We start from the raw sequence: 17,290 nt of genomic DNA, 5'->3' as shown, positions 1-17,290 counted from the left end.
TAAACATAACTTCTAAAAATTATCTGAACACATGCTATCTATGCTTTAAGAACTCATACCCAAAGAAAGGATTACAAAAAGATTGTTACATCTCTATACTCCAGCAGATTGCATATAAAATTCTTGTGAAGTCAAAGCAATATAAATAACAGTACATTAAAAGATGATGTTAGCCTTGATTTCTCCAATGCATATAGACATAGTGTAGTTTGCTGGGGTTTTTTCATCTTAATTATTGCTATGATCTGAATATTGATATCTCCTCCAAATATATGTTGGAACTTTATACTTAATGTGGTAGTATAAAGAGGTGGGGTCTTTTCAAAGTGATTAAGTCATAAATCACTTAATGAATGAGATTAGTCACCATCTTTGTAGCAGAAAGCAAGCCCTCATCAAATATCCAGTCAGCTTGGCACCTTTATTTTGGATTCCAGAGCCTCTAGAACTATGAATAAAAATATTTTGTTTATAAATTACACAGCCTAAGGTGTTTTGTTTTAGTAGCCTGAATAGACTAAGAATAATTAAATAAGGGCAGACTTTTAACAGAAGGGACATGAAAATATGAAAGCAAGCAAAGTCTGGTAATCCTCTCATGAAAATACTGTTCTTTTCCAGCATCATAAAATTAGGTGAAACTTTTAATATTTGTGTAGTGGAAGGTGGACAGGGAGGAAGCCAAGTCTTTTCTTACCTTCATTTATAAAATGTTTGCCAGATTATTTTTTCCTTAATACAACAGACAAATATTAGAGGTAAATACAGGTGAATGTTAGTTTACAGCTGTATTTATGACATTCATAATAAAAACCAATTAGTATGCTCTTTGAATTGAAACAAAAGAATGTGGGTCAGTGTAATAATTTTTACTCGACTATGGTACAAGATTAATCATAGTTACTATTTGACACAAATAAGGATGGCGAGATAACCCCAAACGTAACATAATTTCAAAATATCCTTTAGAGCTTATATGATTTAGAGTACAACAAGATTGATGCCAGTTTTCCTGGGCAGTTTTTACTGTATACATCCTTATAGAAAGAAAGTGAAATTAGGCCATGGAACCAATAATTACACAAGCAACTTTATCTTTAGCTATTTTATCATCTCAATAATACAGTTAAATTTTGCTTTCATAGATTTATTGTCCACTGTTGGAGCATCTTTATTAATATATATAAAATTAATAAATACCTGACTTATTACAGCTCTCAAAACAGTTTGGAAAATCTAGAAAGCTGTTTATTTTTACATAGATTTATGTATGATAGCCTTATATCAATTATAATTTATTGTGTTTTACTTCATCTCTATAAAGGGATGGACATTATTTAATGACATGCTTTGTGAGCAATATGACAGTCTATAAAAATGATAACAATGTTATGGAAAGATACTTGTACTTGAGAAAGAACCTCAATCTGACTCCGCCACTAATATTCCCTGTATAATGAAGTAAATAATTCATTTCTCCATTCCTTCCAAAAAAAGGTTAAACTAGGCCATATCCTAAAAGAACATTTTGTCTTAACCTATACATCTACACTTTAATTTGCAAAAAATCACTACATTAGTATGAGCATAATTTATTATTTTAAAACCTAAAAAAATACAATTTCATATTCTCTAGTCCTTAATTTTTTCATAAATACAGGTTTAAAAGGCAGCACTTGGATCCAGTTTTATAAGTTATGTGGCACAGTGTAAACAATAAAAAAATAAGTAAATATAGGCAAAACTGATAAAAATTTCAAATAATGCTAAAGCAAGCAAAGTATTCATTAGAGAAATGGAGAAATTTCTGTTTTGAGTAGAAATTGTTAACGTCTCACCAATATCCATGTTTTCCTCTTTTTCCTAAGATAGACTGTAATGCTCGGTGTTCCTGATAGTTAAGCATGGACATGTGACTAACATTTAGCCAATAGAATATGAATGTGCTTCACTGCTAAGGTTAGCCCATAGACTTATCTCATTAAATATTTATGTTCTTTTCCTGAGATGAATCTTTCGGGGTCACCTTACAGACTTGTATTGGACATGTCAGTTATCCATGGGTCCTTGGATGGTTGCATGGCCAAGTTAGTTCTCACACCCTGCCCAATTATATGAGCAGGAATTAACTTCCCTTGTATTTGATCCAAAAGCATGTTTGGGTCTATTTTTTTTTAAGTAGTTAACCTTCTTTAATGAGTTTTCAAATAGAATAAGAAAGAGATTATACTTAAATTGCCCTCATTCTGCTTTGTAACTAACATATGTAAGTAATTACCTACTACATAATTCAATACACTTGGATTTAAGTTTGCTTGATCAAAATATGTAGCTACACTTAATTGGACAAGAGGATGATCAGCTTCATTACAAAATTAAGCATTGTGAGAGATAATGTTGGAGAACAGGTTACCTAACTTAGATGTGTGTTTGTGTAATTGCCTGGTAATGATATCTGTGATTACTACTACAGATAATGCAATCAATATAGGAAGTGTGTGTATTGCAGTGAATGGGATACTACATTAGCTTAAAGTAATCAGCCCAGTAGGGAACACACATAAGGTCCTGACACTACAATGCAGCTTTTTCAAATCTGCATTGTCACAGGCAAATGTTGCTAATACCATGGAAGAAATAGCAAATTTAAAGAATATTTCATGTATGATTGAGTCTGACTAGTGCTTTTTAGGAAGACTTTGTATGAAATCTACCTTTTCCACTATCATGGTGGAGTGGACCTAAGAAATGACTTAGGAATCAAAGAGACAATGAGGAAGAGAAGGCAATGAGAAATGTTAAAGAGGTGGATATAAGACTGTCCATGTGCAGGCCCCAGCTGCTGTTCCCATTCCCCGAATCCCGCATACAAACTTCTCTCCTTTACTCCATACAAGACCGTGTATTTAGAAGCAGGAGATTAAAACAAGACCATACTGGCTGATGCTGAAATGTTCTGATCTTAGCTGGTTTTGTTTTCCACTTAAGATTCAGATCTGCTTTTTAAAAACCATTCCAAATCCCTGTGAATGTTAACTCAAATCTACTATTATGGGTGGCTTGTACATAAATAACTTATTTTACTGTGAGTTTCCTCTGAAGGCAATTGATACTTAGATGCTTAAAATGTTGGGTGGAAAAAGGCGCACTCCTCAGACTCTTCAGATCACAATATTCCAATCTTCACTAAGTGGATGTTTGTTTAAAGCCAATGAATAGCCTACTAGATATTTCACAATACACTCATAAGATACTGTCCCTGTCCCTCAGGCATAGATTTTAAAGCACTGCTGAAATGCTTAATTAACAAAGACTATTAGGTTTTATATATTATTCTTTATTATTCATTATTAAAAGACTTTTATAAGTTCTTTGTAGGAAGATCCTATTGCACAGATTAGAATCCCCAGTAGTCCTTGGGAGTACCAGACAATAAAAGAAAAAAAATCTGTTAAAACATCTTTTCTCTATCAACCAAGGCAATGGTACCTTTAATAAGTTCCTGGAGAAACAAGTGGTAAGATTTGTATATATTGCTAAATTATTGTCTATGGAAATGAGAATGGAGGTTATGTATTTGTAGTCCCATAAAATTAGGAATGTGTAAAGTTGCACAGAAAATAGTCTGATAGCCACACTCTTCCTCCTGCTTCTTCTCTGTCAGGAAGCAGGTCCCCAAATTGACTTAGGTACCCGTTTTGGGGACTTAAATAAAACCTTGGCAAATCTCTATTCATAATAATTATTACAAAATTAGTCATAATTTTACCATAATATCTTTCTTCCATACTGAACTTAGATCTTTAAGAAAACAAAGTGTGCTTTACTGAACTTTTTTATCCCCAAAGCCTAATGCAGAACCTAGCATAAAGCAGGCACTCAATAAAAGTTCCTTAAACTTAAATTATGACAATAATGTCATAACTCTTAAAAGCAGGAGCACTTGCCAAGTCATCTCGCCAATAGCTTTGAATAAACCAGTCTACTACAAAATAAATAGCTTAATAGATAGCGAGAAAGCAGAGGCATGATATGAACATCTCTGCCCTTTTTTTCTGTTAGCAAGTGACTTCCGTGGAAGAATATTACTTATACAATGCTTTTAAACAAATTGATGGAGGACTTAAAAATCTCTTTCTCCTGGTCAGTAAAGTGCCAAGGGTGAACTATATTATCTCTCAGGTCCCTTCTTCAATAGACACTTCATGGTAATAAATAATTAAAAATCAAATAATAATTAAAGATAAAACATGCAGCCAGATGTGGTTGTGCACACCTATAACCTCAGCAACTTTGAAGAGGCAGGAGGATCACAAGTTTGAGGTCTTCTGGGCAAATTAGTGTGACTTTGTTTCAAAAGAAAAAGTAAAAGAGAACTGGACATGTGACTCAGGTCTAAAGTGCCCCTAGGTTCAACCCCCACGGTCCCCAAATTAAATTATTGTAAAGAAATAAAGCAAAACATCTAGAAATAAAGTTTTTTGAAACTTGCATAGTCTCACTTTCACTACTGCAACCAGCGTTTCCTCTTCACACACACTTTCTTCTTTATTTGCAAACACACTTCCACAAGAAATTGGTTATCATCTTAATAGAGAGGGTCTCCTAGGTACTAACGAAGCAGGGTCAGTGTTTGGTCATTGATTGGAAAAGTTAACAGATGTCAATTATTTGGTCAAAAATGAGAAAGAGCTTAGCTTTATGGTCAAAGTTAACCAAATTCTTTTTAGGAAACTATCAACTTAATAACTTTGCATTATTATGTATTGAGTACTTACTATACACCAGTTATTATGTAATGGGAAAATGGTCTAAGTTTATTTGAGCTTACTGTCCTTAAGAATAGTAATACTTGGGGTTGGGGTTGTGGCTCAGTGGTAGAGTGCTTGCCTAGCAGGTGTGAGACACTGGGTTTGATTCTCAGCACCACATTCTAATAAATAAAATAAAGGTACATCAACAACTAAAAAAAAAAAAAGAATAGTAATAATTATGCTGGGCACGGTGGCACACACCCATAATTCCAGCGGCCCAGGAGGCTGAGACAGGAAGATCGCGAATTCAAAGCCAGCCTCAGCAAAAGTGAGGTACTAAGCAACTCAGAGAGACCTTGCCTCTTAATAAAAAATAGGGCTGGGGATGTGGCTCAGTGGTTGAGTGCCCCTGAGTTCAATCCCTGGTACCAAAAAAAAAAAAAAAAAAAAGAATAGGAATACTAAGCTTCAAGACCATTTTTAGATAAAGAAGCTAGAGTTTATTTATATTATAGAATAGCCTTTCCAAGCTTGCCTGGCTAATAAGTGGCATGGCTAGAATTCAAAATCAGGACTGACAAGAAAGCTTCTACCACTTCTACCACATGAGGCTTCCTCTCAAAATCCTATTTTGAATTAGTTTTAAATGCTTCTTTCTTGAATATATGTTTTCAAGTCACTTTCACAGCATTTATCACTTTGGACTTAATACACCAATAAATATACAATGTCATACCAGCTGTCACGGAGGGAGAGTAAGCCAGGTCAGGAGAACTTGGGGAGGAGTAGGGTATGAGGTTGCTGGCAGCGAAGCCATGAAGGTCCTTGAATAAGGACTTCAGATAGTTTCTCAGTTTCTTTTTCTATCAGAAAACATATTTATTATGGATAGTGAGTGAAGGAAAATGTCAGTATTCATGAGAGAGAAAAGGTATGTAAGCCAAGGGGACTTTTACATTGATTAAAAAAATAATACCATATTTTACTTTAATCATAAACAGTAAAAGGGGTGCATTTTCTCTCCTTTTGGTCTTCTAACTTGTATAATAAGCTAATAATAATCATAACTTAAATTGAAATACCTCCTATATAGTCAAAGGAGAAAAACAAAAAGTTACAACTTAGACAATTCTGCCCAGCACTACTGCCCCAAGAATTTGTTTCTCTCATCCTCTTCTCTCAATTCATTTAGCCCACTTCACACCAAAGCTTTATTAAGAGTGGAGTTCTACCAAATGATAAAGACTGGGAAGATTTCTGTAATTATTAGAGATCAAATTAAAGTACAGAAAAGTAGAAAAGGACTGCCCTTTCCAAATTGCTGCTGACCAAAATGTGATATGACTCTGCTGACTCCACATTCCAGTGCTTCTCTTCAATGGTCTTATCTCAGTGTTTTTTTGTTTTTGTTTTTGTTTTGTTTTTTTGATATGGGGGGGAAAAGTTCTACTCTGGGAATTAACATTGAAGGAAATTTGCTTGTTACACACGTATGCTTCATCCTGCCTTCTCCAGCATGCTGTGCTTGGTGTGACGGACACAGCACATGCACTTGTTAGCCAGAGGGGAGGAGCTGAGGGACTAGTGCATGCTATAATGATAACCTGTCCTGTAGATCAGCACAGGCTAGAGGAGACTCATCCTGCTTCAACATTGCTTCCATGTCTTCAGGAGCATTTGACACAGCTCAGGGGAGACTTTGCAGAACTCCGAGCTCCTCTCCTCTAGTCCAGTCAGAAGCTCCTTACAAAATGCAACCTGGTTCTTCATTGCTAGGTTTTCCTCTTCCATCTATTTAGCCAAGTGTTTTCCCTTAGAACATTCCTCCTCATTTGATTTCCTCTCTCAAAGAACAGCTCATCAGTAGCCCTCTCTTAGTCCAGTTCTTCCACATTAATCAATTTTTATTTTCAGATTCTTTCTTGATGTGTTTCAGTGCCTGCTCCTCAGCCAGAATTCTTTGCAATTATTATTTTTTTATCTTTGGTTCTGGAGATGGAACCCAGTGTCTTGCCTTATGAACACCAGAATTCCATCAACAAGACTTCAAACCACATGGAGAGGATTCCTTCATTCCATCAATCCATTTCCAAATCTTGGATTCCCAACACCAAGTTCATGTTTTTGTTCTTGTTCACCTTGAAGGTGATTTATTAGAGGTGGTCCTGGCCATGATTCCTGCTTCTGTTCCTGCAGAAACCAAGTACAGACCCAGGAGCGCCTCCGGCCCACCTACATGTACACCAGTGTGGAGGCACTCAGAGTCTCTTACTGTACAGCAGGAGCCCAGATTGTTTCTCCATGTGTGATGGAAAGGCACCATAAGTTTGTAAGCTGGAAATGACATGATCTGATTTATGCTTTACAAGGTCTAGCTGCTGTGGAGAACAATCTCAAATGTGCCACGTGGTCTTCCAAAAAGAGAATCAATTGAAATATGAGTTCCTGGTTGATCCTCTCTCACTGTGTACACTATGCTTACAAAAAAAAAAAAAAAACAAAAAACTCTTATGCTTAGTGAAATAGATGACATAAAAACAATTTTTTTAAGCTAGGTTATGCATGATATTTGTTTTAGAAAGTTGTCTTTATAGAGGTATCAAAAATATTCCAATATTTAGCATCTGTATATTATTGTTGCTTAATTGTTAAAAGCAGCATTAGATAATGAGAAAGGTTACTGATAATAATTTAAGCAATGAATACATTTTAAAAGAATATCTACTTTTATATAGGGAGTTGTATATTCTAATTTTGGTTAATTAGTAGAGTTAGTGCCAAATTTAAATACAGAAAATAAAGTGAATTTAATACAGGAAAATTATTCACATAGCTAATGATTTCCATAGAAAACACAATTTTAAAGCTAGTGTGGAATTCTGCTTATTCAGCAGTGAAGTTTTCTAATGATCTAAAGAGCCACTTGGGAGTAAAAGAAGTAAAAAATTCCAGCAGGATTTTGCAGAGGTTAGGTTTACTGCCATCAGGATATCAAATCATTAACCTAGAGGTCCATAAATCAGTGAAGCTTCTAACTTCTTATATAGCTGCTTTTTAGAGAAATGTGTGAATAACAGAAAACTGGAAAAGAGAAAAGACATCACTCAAACCAAGCCACTTAAAAATAACTGGCTATATCTACTCTAAACTTTACATCAAAACTTTGGCTTTTTATGTAGACTTTACTGCACATAGAATTTTATACATTTAGCTTATAATAATTTTGCATGCAATTAAACTTTTTCGTAATTACCTTTGGATTGACTCTAAGAAAATTCTGTTGCAAAGACAAGTCTAGTTGGCTATTGCTAAGAACTATGACTATATACATTTTCAGCTCATAAATAACAGGACTGTAAACACCTTTGTGAACACTGATTTTACACATTCTGAATTGTTTTCTCTGGATGGAACACAAAAATTAGAAATATCAAGTTAAATGTTACAATATCTTGCAGTTTTTGGCAAATCTGAGTGGATATTTTCAGTCCTTGTCAAGCGTTAATTTGTCCTAGACAAAGTAAAAGAGGACCTGATGCAGATATGAGAGCCAAGGTGATAGCCAGCATTGCCTTATCACCCTGGGTATCAGTCCAGGGGCCAATGTACTCCTTGCATTACATTATTAACACCTCATAACAATCTTCTGAGGATGGCAATATTACTATTCCATTTTACAGATTAAAACCGAGGCTCAAAGAGGTTAAATAACATCTCCAAGGTAATAAATATCCCAAAGAAAGGTGGTATTGGTACTAAGCCCTGATATTCTTACCACTATTCCAAAAAGACTTGGCAAAAGTTATGTATTGATTTTTCACATCTTATAGTAAAAGGAAACATGGGGGGAAATAGATGGATTATTTCAAATGGAAATAAACCATGAAGACCATATGAAGAAAAACATAATAGAATATGAGGATAGAGCAGTGGTTTGGATCATTGCTGTGATTTTCAAATTGGTCCTTCGTGGACTCACTGTAGATAGAACTTTTCACATTTGGTCATATTTGAGCCACATCTGCCAAAGTCACTTTCTTCACTACTGATCCCCATACTCTGGGTTCCTTCAGAATTAATCTAATCTCCTTAAATCAGGGAATACCTTCAGCTCAGGCCTAGGCCTATAGAGACTGACTCTAGTTAGCAGAAGTATACCTAACATGAAAAGCATACCTTATAACAAATAAAATATTCAGATATATTGTTGGCACAGGTAAATCAATAGAGTACTGGGATGTGACCTAAAAAAGGGGTAAGCATATTGATTTTAATTTACAGAAAAGGAAAACCTTCTAACAACAGAAATAGTTTCTATCTCTAGTTCTCTAAAGGAGAGAGAAAACTTGAGGTCATAAAGAATTTGGGGGTCCTAGACTTAAGACTGAGCTAGAAAGGGGGAAGGACTTATATGATGGCGTAGGGGTATAAGGAATCTGCTTCCTGGACATAACTGTAGGAAAGACTTTTGGGCCTGGAAAGAAACCCAAAGACAGTACAATTGAAAATCTCAAAAAGAAATTTCAAAACCATGCCCACCTCCAGTGTATCTATGGGCATCTTAGTACATGCACAAGGTCAATGGAATTTTCTATATACAGCTAAGGTTGCAATTTTAGTCTAACACAACATGAAGCTCCAAAATGTAGATCCATTTAAAATAAATAATTGTGAGTGTATTAAAGGATGTAAAAAGAATGATACTGCAAGTGGAAAGGTTTTAAAAGAGCAGCCAAAGGAGATACAGGAAGTCGGCCAACATCCAATCAAGGTATCCATGTTAATCATTTTCAAAGACATGCAAATTTATTTTTAATAAATTGACTTGATGTCTGGAATTTGCTTCAAAATAGCATGAAAGGTTTGGATGGAGAAGTGGATAAAGAGAACAGACCATGAGTAAATAACTGCTGATGCATTAACAGACAGGGCTTTGTTACATTCTTTTTTGGCCAGTTTTTCTACATATTTGAAATTGTTTATAATGATTAACAAGACAAAGCAGGGACTAATTCTTAAATATCTCTGTCTCCCTAGTGTGTATCTTTTTTTTTTTTTTTATTGTACCAGGGATTGAACCCAGGGTAGCTTAATTACTGAGCCACATCCCCAGCCCTCTTTTATATTTTATTTGGAGAGACAGGGTCTCACTGAATTGCTTAGGACTTTGCTAAGTTGCTGAGACTGGCTTTGAACTTGCAATCCTCCTGCCTCAGCCTCCTAAGCCTCTGGGATTACAGATGTGTGACACTACACTTCCCTAATATATATCTTAAAGATTTCACGTGGTATATGCTTAAAAATATCTACTGAATAACTAACTTCAAGAAAAGCAATCTTTCAGTCTTGATTTTCATCTTTATAAAACAGGAAAGTAGCGTTTACCTTCCAGAGTCATTCTGAATTAACAGTCAGGAAATGGAAAAAAGTATTTTGTAAACTGTAAAGTGCCACAAAGATATGAGCAGTCTTCAGACTGAGGACCCAGAACTAGAATTCAGTGATCACGTGCTCCACATCTGTATTCTGACCTTGATTTGTTCCCTACATCCAGCTACTAAACTCACGTACAGATCCTGGCACATTCATTTTCCCCTTAGGGACAAAGTACCAAATGGTAGTGTAATTGCCAAGGGAAAATTATTACTCTGTTCTGAATTATTTCTATCATAAATCCAAAACCCGTCAAACAGGCTCTGTCACAAAAAACGACAGGGTTGCTGTACAGTGATGAGAATCCCACATACAAGTGCCCCATAAATCCGTGAGTATCACCACCCTCCAAAGTCATTCTGAATCATGTGTTTAAATCAGTAGGGGGAAGCCAGGAGGATGGCATGTTGGTCAACACTCCGGAAACAATGAAAACGAGGTGATTTACTCAGCCATCACTTAGAGAAATATCTCATCGATGATCTGCCTCATGTAGATTGTACACCATGAGAAAAGCACTGTGTTCGTCGGTCTTTAAATATTCTTGTATTATATCAAAAGAAAAATACGGCTGTTACACTTAGAAATGATAAGGGACACTCATCCTAATTTCTCCTAAATTCAATCAAAGCTGCTATGGGAAATATTAGAGCCTGTCAGAGAAACAGTTTCAGGCAGTAGTGAGTGACAGAACACAGATAAGGCAGGACATACCTCTGTGTGTGCAGTGCATTTCCTCCTTCTCTAATCTTGGTAAAATATTCATCTTTACTCACAGAGAAATGAAATACCTAATCTAATTCTTTATGACTTAAAGTGATATTTTCCCGCCTCTCAGCATATTATGCTCTATTCCAAATTAGAGTTAAAAGCCACCCGATGCCATTGCAGATGAAATGTGGAAAGTAAAAGTACTTTTTATTACCCAGTGAGATAGAAAAAGGACTTTGACTATCTAATTCACTATGTGGAAAAAGTATATTTGTATCTTGAAAAAGGCAGCTGTGCCCACTTGAAGTCACCTTTGGGGAAACAGGCATGTTAGTTCCATTTCTGGTACTTTGTTCTCCTTCTTAAAGGTGCTAAATGATAACCTAAAGAAGTAAAGGACAAAGCTAAACATATCAACTCAGCCACAGGAGTAAAAAGTAAATGATAGCATCATTTTGATGCTAACAGTGCATTTGAGAATTTGTACCTACAAGGATTTTGGATTGATTTGGATTGATGAAGGAAATTTTCAATTCTTAGAATGAAACTTTTGAAACCAGCTAACAAGAACATATTACAATGACTGATACTTTTTGTTGTTTAGGACAGCAACTTGTAGACAATTTGCTAAACGTCTTGAGACAAAAGTTAAGGGGGAAGTAGCTATTTCTAATTGCAACCTGTCTCTTAATTTTAGCTGCACTCCCAATGCCACAAAATTCAAGACATGTGATTTACATAGAAATATTTCATAAATTCTGTATTCCCAACTCAGAAAGTAAGGATTTTCTTTATTGCTGATAACATTCAAATGAAACTTAGGAAAATAAATTATAATGATGTTCTAACTACTTAATGATGATTAACAATTAAAGGACATTAATAATAAAGATTTACTGTGTTCTAACAGTGATGCTCATTAATTTTAATAATGGTCCCATGGTTGAGTCTTACTGTCTAAAAATGTACCCCTCATTATCACTGGTAAGAGGTAATTTTCTAAAATTGAAGCCATCAATGAAAAATACAAAACAATAACAAAAGTATGCCAAGAATATTTTATGCAAAGAATAAGGATTTATATTTATATTATTCCAAAGTATGACTGTAAAAATACATTGTTGTATAGGAACTATAGTAGTTCAAATTAGTGTATGTTTTCATAAAATTATTATACATACTTCATCGATATTATTGAAATTGAAAGATATGAAATTAAAAAGACAAATTTTTTTCAGAAACAGATCCCCTATTGTAAGAAAAATCTAGACTCAATTAATTAAAGTCGTTCTTATTTAATGCACAATACTAGTAAGGCAATAATTTTCACCAGAATCTCATGTTCATTACTGAGAAGCAGAAATTTGGGATAAATACTGGCAACATGATAAAATACTTTAAAAGATGGATAGTTTTAGAAAAATGACAGAAAACTGGTATACTCCATGTGACTAAAATGCCCTTCTAAAACCTGACACTAGATACTCTTAATCAAAAGGAACTTCATCTCATTAACTTCAACTATCTTAGAAGAATTATTTCCAGTGGATTTATCTATAGTTCAATGTGTATTCTCCACATCTCTGCTAAATCAGCACAATGATTTCTTGATGACTTCTTGATTCTCTGAATTTTTTATTTTCTGGTATTTCTAAATTTGGGGGGCTTAAAGATCTGCCTTCTATTTTGCAACCTTACTTATGCTGTTTCTTTACTTTTGGCTCTTGGCATACATGGACTCAAGACTCGCCATCATCTTTTTGCTCTCAAAGGACAGCTAGATTACATATTGGACTTTGTGTTCTACCCACTGGATTACTTTTGCTTATAGAAATCTGAGCCAGCACGAATCTGTACTTGCTAGACAACTTGTTTTGTTTAATCCTCCAAACCCAGGGTATTCTCCATGATATGTCTCAATATTAATCCCTCCTTGTAAGAATTTTTCCCCCTTTCAATCTATATATTTGTCTTTATCATAAGAAATTTTACTCCTCCTAAGTCTTCTCATTTCTTTTCTTTTCCCTTGCTTTCATCTGTTTAATAAATATCAAGTACAATACACATCATCCTGGGCATCTCATTATACCATAATTTTCCTTGTTTTTTTTTTTTCATTTCTCATATATCAACTGTCAAAAGGTTATACTGTGCTTATCTGACTGCTCTTCCGTGTGTCTATGAAAATTTCACTGCTTCTAACATGGATTACTTTCTTGCAATGTCAGATAAATCTCATTCTTTTTGCTGTTTTCCCTCTTATTCTTTTGCATGTTTTCTTTAAATCATGGCATTATAAAAGTCATATCTCTTTATTCTGATTCTTTTAAGTCACCTAGATGGTCCTATTTGAACATTTTTCATGATGTCAAAATTTTTCCTTTTGTATTGTGATGTTTTTATACAATTTGTCTTGCAGTACCTTTCCATAGCTGTATGGTTTTCAGAATGTGTTATGTTTAAATATGACTCATACTGGAAGGGGTGTTCCATACAGTGGAAGTAGTTGTTTATGGCTTGCAGCTAAAGAGCAATTGTGGTGAATAGATTGGAGCAGTAGCAGTTTACATTTAGGGTTGTTATTTCAGATCTGGTTCTGATCAAATCAGTGGTTCCATCTGTTGAGGGGCATATTTCTGCTCCATAGTCCCATTTCAGAATATGCTGGAGAGCTATGTGATTCACTGTTCAACCCTGTACACTGCAAGTTTCTCATTGTGGTGATTTAGAATTTAATGGTTTCTTCCAGCTGTCTCAATTAATGGCTGCCAAGGCAATACACACACACACACACACACACACACACACACACACACACACACACATCTTCCCCAGCCCACCATGTCTGCCCTCTGCTTCCTACAAAAACTGGGGGTTTGCATGTCACTCAGGCTTAAATTTATTTCCTGCTCTTCCATGTGGAGAACATTCAGCAATATAACACATCATATCTGCAGTCTTTTCAGGGATGTGTCTGCTATTTTTGTGTCCCATAGTGTATCTGTTAATGTTTTCATCTTTCCTTAGAATATTTCTGTGTTTTGATCCTTAATTCAGTGAATGTCATTCATTACTTCTGTGATTAGTTGTATATGTCTCTAGAATACACACGCATACACAGAGTTTTCACCTGTATTTTCTTTCTCATCTTTTTTTTTTTTTTTTTGGCTTTGTTACTTGGCTTTTGGTGTTTGTGTGACAGGAAAATTGAAATATATATGCATTTCAATTACTCCAACTACATATCCTTAAAAAACAAAGCTAAACAAAAAAATGGTCCTACTGATTTGTTTTGAGAAGGTTGTGTATTCATCCAGCATTCTCATGGGTCATATATTTCCATTAGCATATCCATTTGGTGTCTGTATTCATCTTGTTCTTCACCAAATCCCTATTTTTTAATCCTGAGTATGCAACCAGACTCCCTGTATTCCCTCAAAATTAGGTGTACCTAAGTAATTATTTCTATCACAGAAAACAGGACAAAGTGATGTGAACCTTTTCCAAACTGGCACATTAAAAACTTCATATGTTTCTCATGCCCCATCTCCTTCTAGCTTGCTGTAATGAAGTCAATCCCGATTTAGGTCAAATGCCAATTTGACCTAGATGCCGCTTGTTAAACATAACAACCTTGGAGGAGGTCTACTTGACAGTAAAGCTTTAAAATAGGTAACAAACTAAAAAGCTTTTTCACAGCAAAGGAAACAATCAAGAATCTGAAGAGAGAGCCTACAGAATGGAAGAAAATCTTTACCACCTGACCTCAGATAGAGCATTAATCTCCAGGATATATAAAGAACTCAAAAAACTTAATACCAAACAACAACAATGGCAAATAAATAACTCAATCAATAAATGGGTAAAGGAACTGAACAGGCACTTCACATAAAATGGAACACAAATGGTCAACCAATATATGAAAAATAATGCTAGCAATTACAGAAATGCAAATTAAAACCACACTGATATTCCATCTCACTCCAGTCAGAATGGCAATTATCAAGAATACAAGCAACAATAAATGTTGACAAGGATGTGAGAGAAAAGGTACACTCATACATTGCTGGTGGGACTAAAAATTGGTACAACTACTCTGGAAAGAAGTATGGAGATTCCTCCAAAACCCTGGAATTGAACCACCATTTGACTCCCTTATCTCACTCTGAGTACATACTAAAAGGACTTAAAGTCAGCATACTCCAGTGACATAGACACATCAATGTTTATAGTAGCTCAATTCATAATAGCTAAGCTGTGAAACTAACCTAGATGCCCTTCAACAAATAAAGAAAATGTGATATATATATATATATATATATATATATATATATATAATGAAATATGACTCAGCCATAAAAAGAATGACTTTTTGACTTTTCCTGGTAAATGGATGGATCTGGCGAATATCATGCTAAGTGAAATAAGCCAATCCCCCAAAAAACAAAGGCCAACCGTTCTCTCTGATATGTGGATGCTAACACACAATAAGCAGGGGTAGGGGAAAGAATAGAAGTTCAGTGGGTTAGACAAAGCAGAATGAAGGGAAGGGAGGGAGATTGGTATAGCAAAGACAGTAGAATGAATCAGACCTAACTTTCCTACATTCAGATATGAGTACACCACCAGTGAAACTCCACATCATGTACACAAGAATGGGTTTCTAGTTAGAATAAGTTCTATTCCATGTATGTAAAATATGTCAAAATACACTCTACTGTCATGAATGTCTAAAAAGAACAAATTTAAAAATTGGTGACATAACTCAGAGGCAGCTCTACCGTTTCCACAGGCTGATGAACTTAAGATAATCCTTTATGCGTGAAAGAAATATAAAAGATCTCAGAACCAAGTCTCTAAATAATTATGAGAGTAAGTATGCAGATGTGGAATTGCCTGGAGTAAAATGAAAGGACCACTAAGCTCTGCTGCCAAAGAAGCTGAATTTCAGGCTGAAAGAATACGACTATGGTAGAACTGAACCATCCCATAGGAAGACAAAGCTGCACGGCTCCCAGGAGCACTCATGCCTATCAGATGCCTCAAGGGTCCACAGAGGTGAAAAAAAGGGGAGAGTCTCTCAAAGGTCAGAAATAGAGACTACTAAGAAAAACTGACCAGTAAGCTAGTTTCAAAAAGAAAAAAAATGAGAATCTAATCAAGATATGTTGTGCATCCTCCCAGGCCCTTCACCAGGGTTCTTGTGTCCTTGAATTTCTGTTTCAATGGTAGGTTTTATTCAATATCCCACCATACAGCATGGGTTATGTGAGGGGTAGCCAATCTTTACTTCAGAGGTTTCCAGATATAACATAGAGGCTGGACTTTACATGGAGGTATGGGATTTTGAGCTGGGACTTTGGTTTGTATCCCAAAGATGAAACTACAGAAGGTATCATTTGCATTCCCAGTTTACGTCTCCCAGTTAGTAAAGTTAGTGGCACTTCACCAATTTATTAAAAAGAATAAACAGATGTCAATCCTATCTGCTCATTGTACTTTAGCAAGAGAACCTTTCTTTAGGATTTTCTAATATAATCCCAGAGGCTGAAGCAGGAGGATGGTGAGTTCAAAGCCAGCCTCAGCAATTTAGTGAAGCCCTAAGCAACTTGGTGAGACCCTGTCTCTAATAAAATACAAAATAGGGCTGGGGATGTGGCTCAGTGCTCCTAAGTTCAATCCCTGGTACCCCATCACACACAAAAAAAAGCAATGAACCAGGTGTGGCAGCTCATGCCTATAATTCCAGCTGTTCCAGGGGCTGAGGCATGAGGATTGCAAGTTCAAAGCCAGCCTCAGCAATGGCAAGGCACAAAGCAACTCAGTGAACTGAAATCCTGTCTCTAAATAAAATACAAAATAGGGCTGGGGATGTGGCTCAGTGGTCAAGTATCCCTGAGTTCAATCCCTGGTATCAAAAAAAAAAAAAAAAAAAAAAACAGTGAAAAATTTGGGCTGGAAAATTTGAAAACAAAAACAGGATGATGTTGATTCTAACTAAATGCATAAATATGACCACTGATAATTAGTGCTAATTACTAAATATAAAGTATTGGAACTAACTTTCTCTCTCTTTTGCCACATGCTGCGTATGATACATAATTGGGAAAGAATGGTTAAGTATGCTTAATTTTGTTTGGATAATTTAATACTTAATGGTAATTTTCTGAGATAAATGCTGTTTTTTTAAGAATACTACATTTTCAGGAAAAAAAGAGACTAAAACAGTTTTGTTTTTTTTAAACTTCTCAGCAAAGGCATGATATAAAGAGAAACAGTATGGTACACATGTGACTTTAAAGAAGTGTCATATAAAATTTCTATTTTAGAAATTATGAAAACTCTCATATATGAGTTCTAACAGGATATAAATATATGTTATATATATAATC

General features: G+C 35.2%; 1 protein-coding gene across 1 annotated transcript in view; it reads right to left on the bottom strand.

Annotated features, from left to right (window-relative positions):
* The window catches only part of Trhde (thyrotropin releasing hormone degrading enzyme), a 382,015-nt gene that overhangs the window by 36,251 nt on the left and 328,474 nt on the right, over positions 1 to 17,290 (bottom strand). The window lies entirely within an intron of this gene.

The sequence above is a fragment of the Callospermophilus lateralis genome, chromosome 4, assembly GCF_048772815.1.
Source record: "Callospermophilus lateralis isolate mCalLat2 chromosome 4, mCalLat2.hap1, whole genome shotgun sequence".
In the NCBI taxonomy this organism is placed as follows: domain Eukaryota; kingdom Metazoa; phylum Chordata; class Mammalia; order Rodentia; family Sciuridae; genus Callospermophilus; species Callospermophilus lateralis.
Note: the sequence above shows the minus strand (reverse complement) of the source record. Positions and strands in the feature narration are given on the sequence as shown.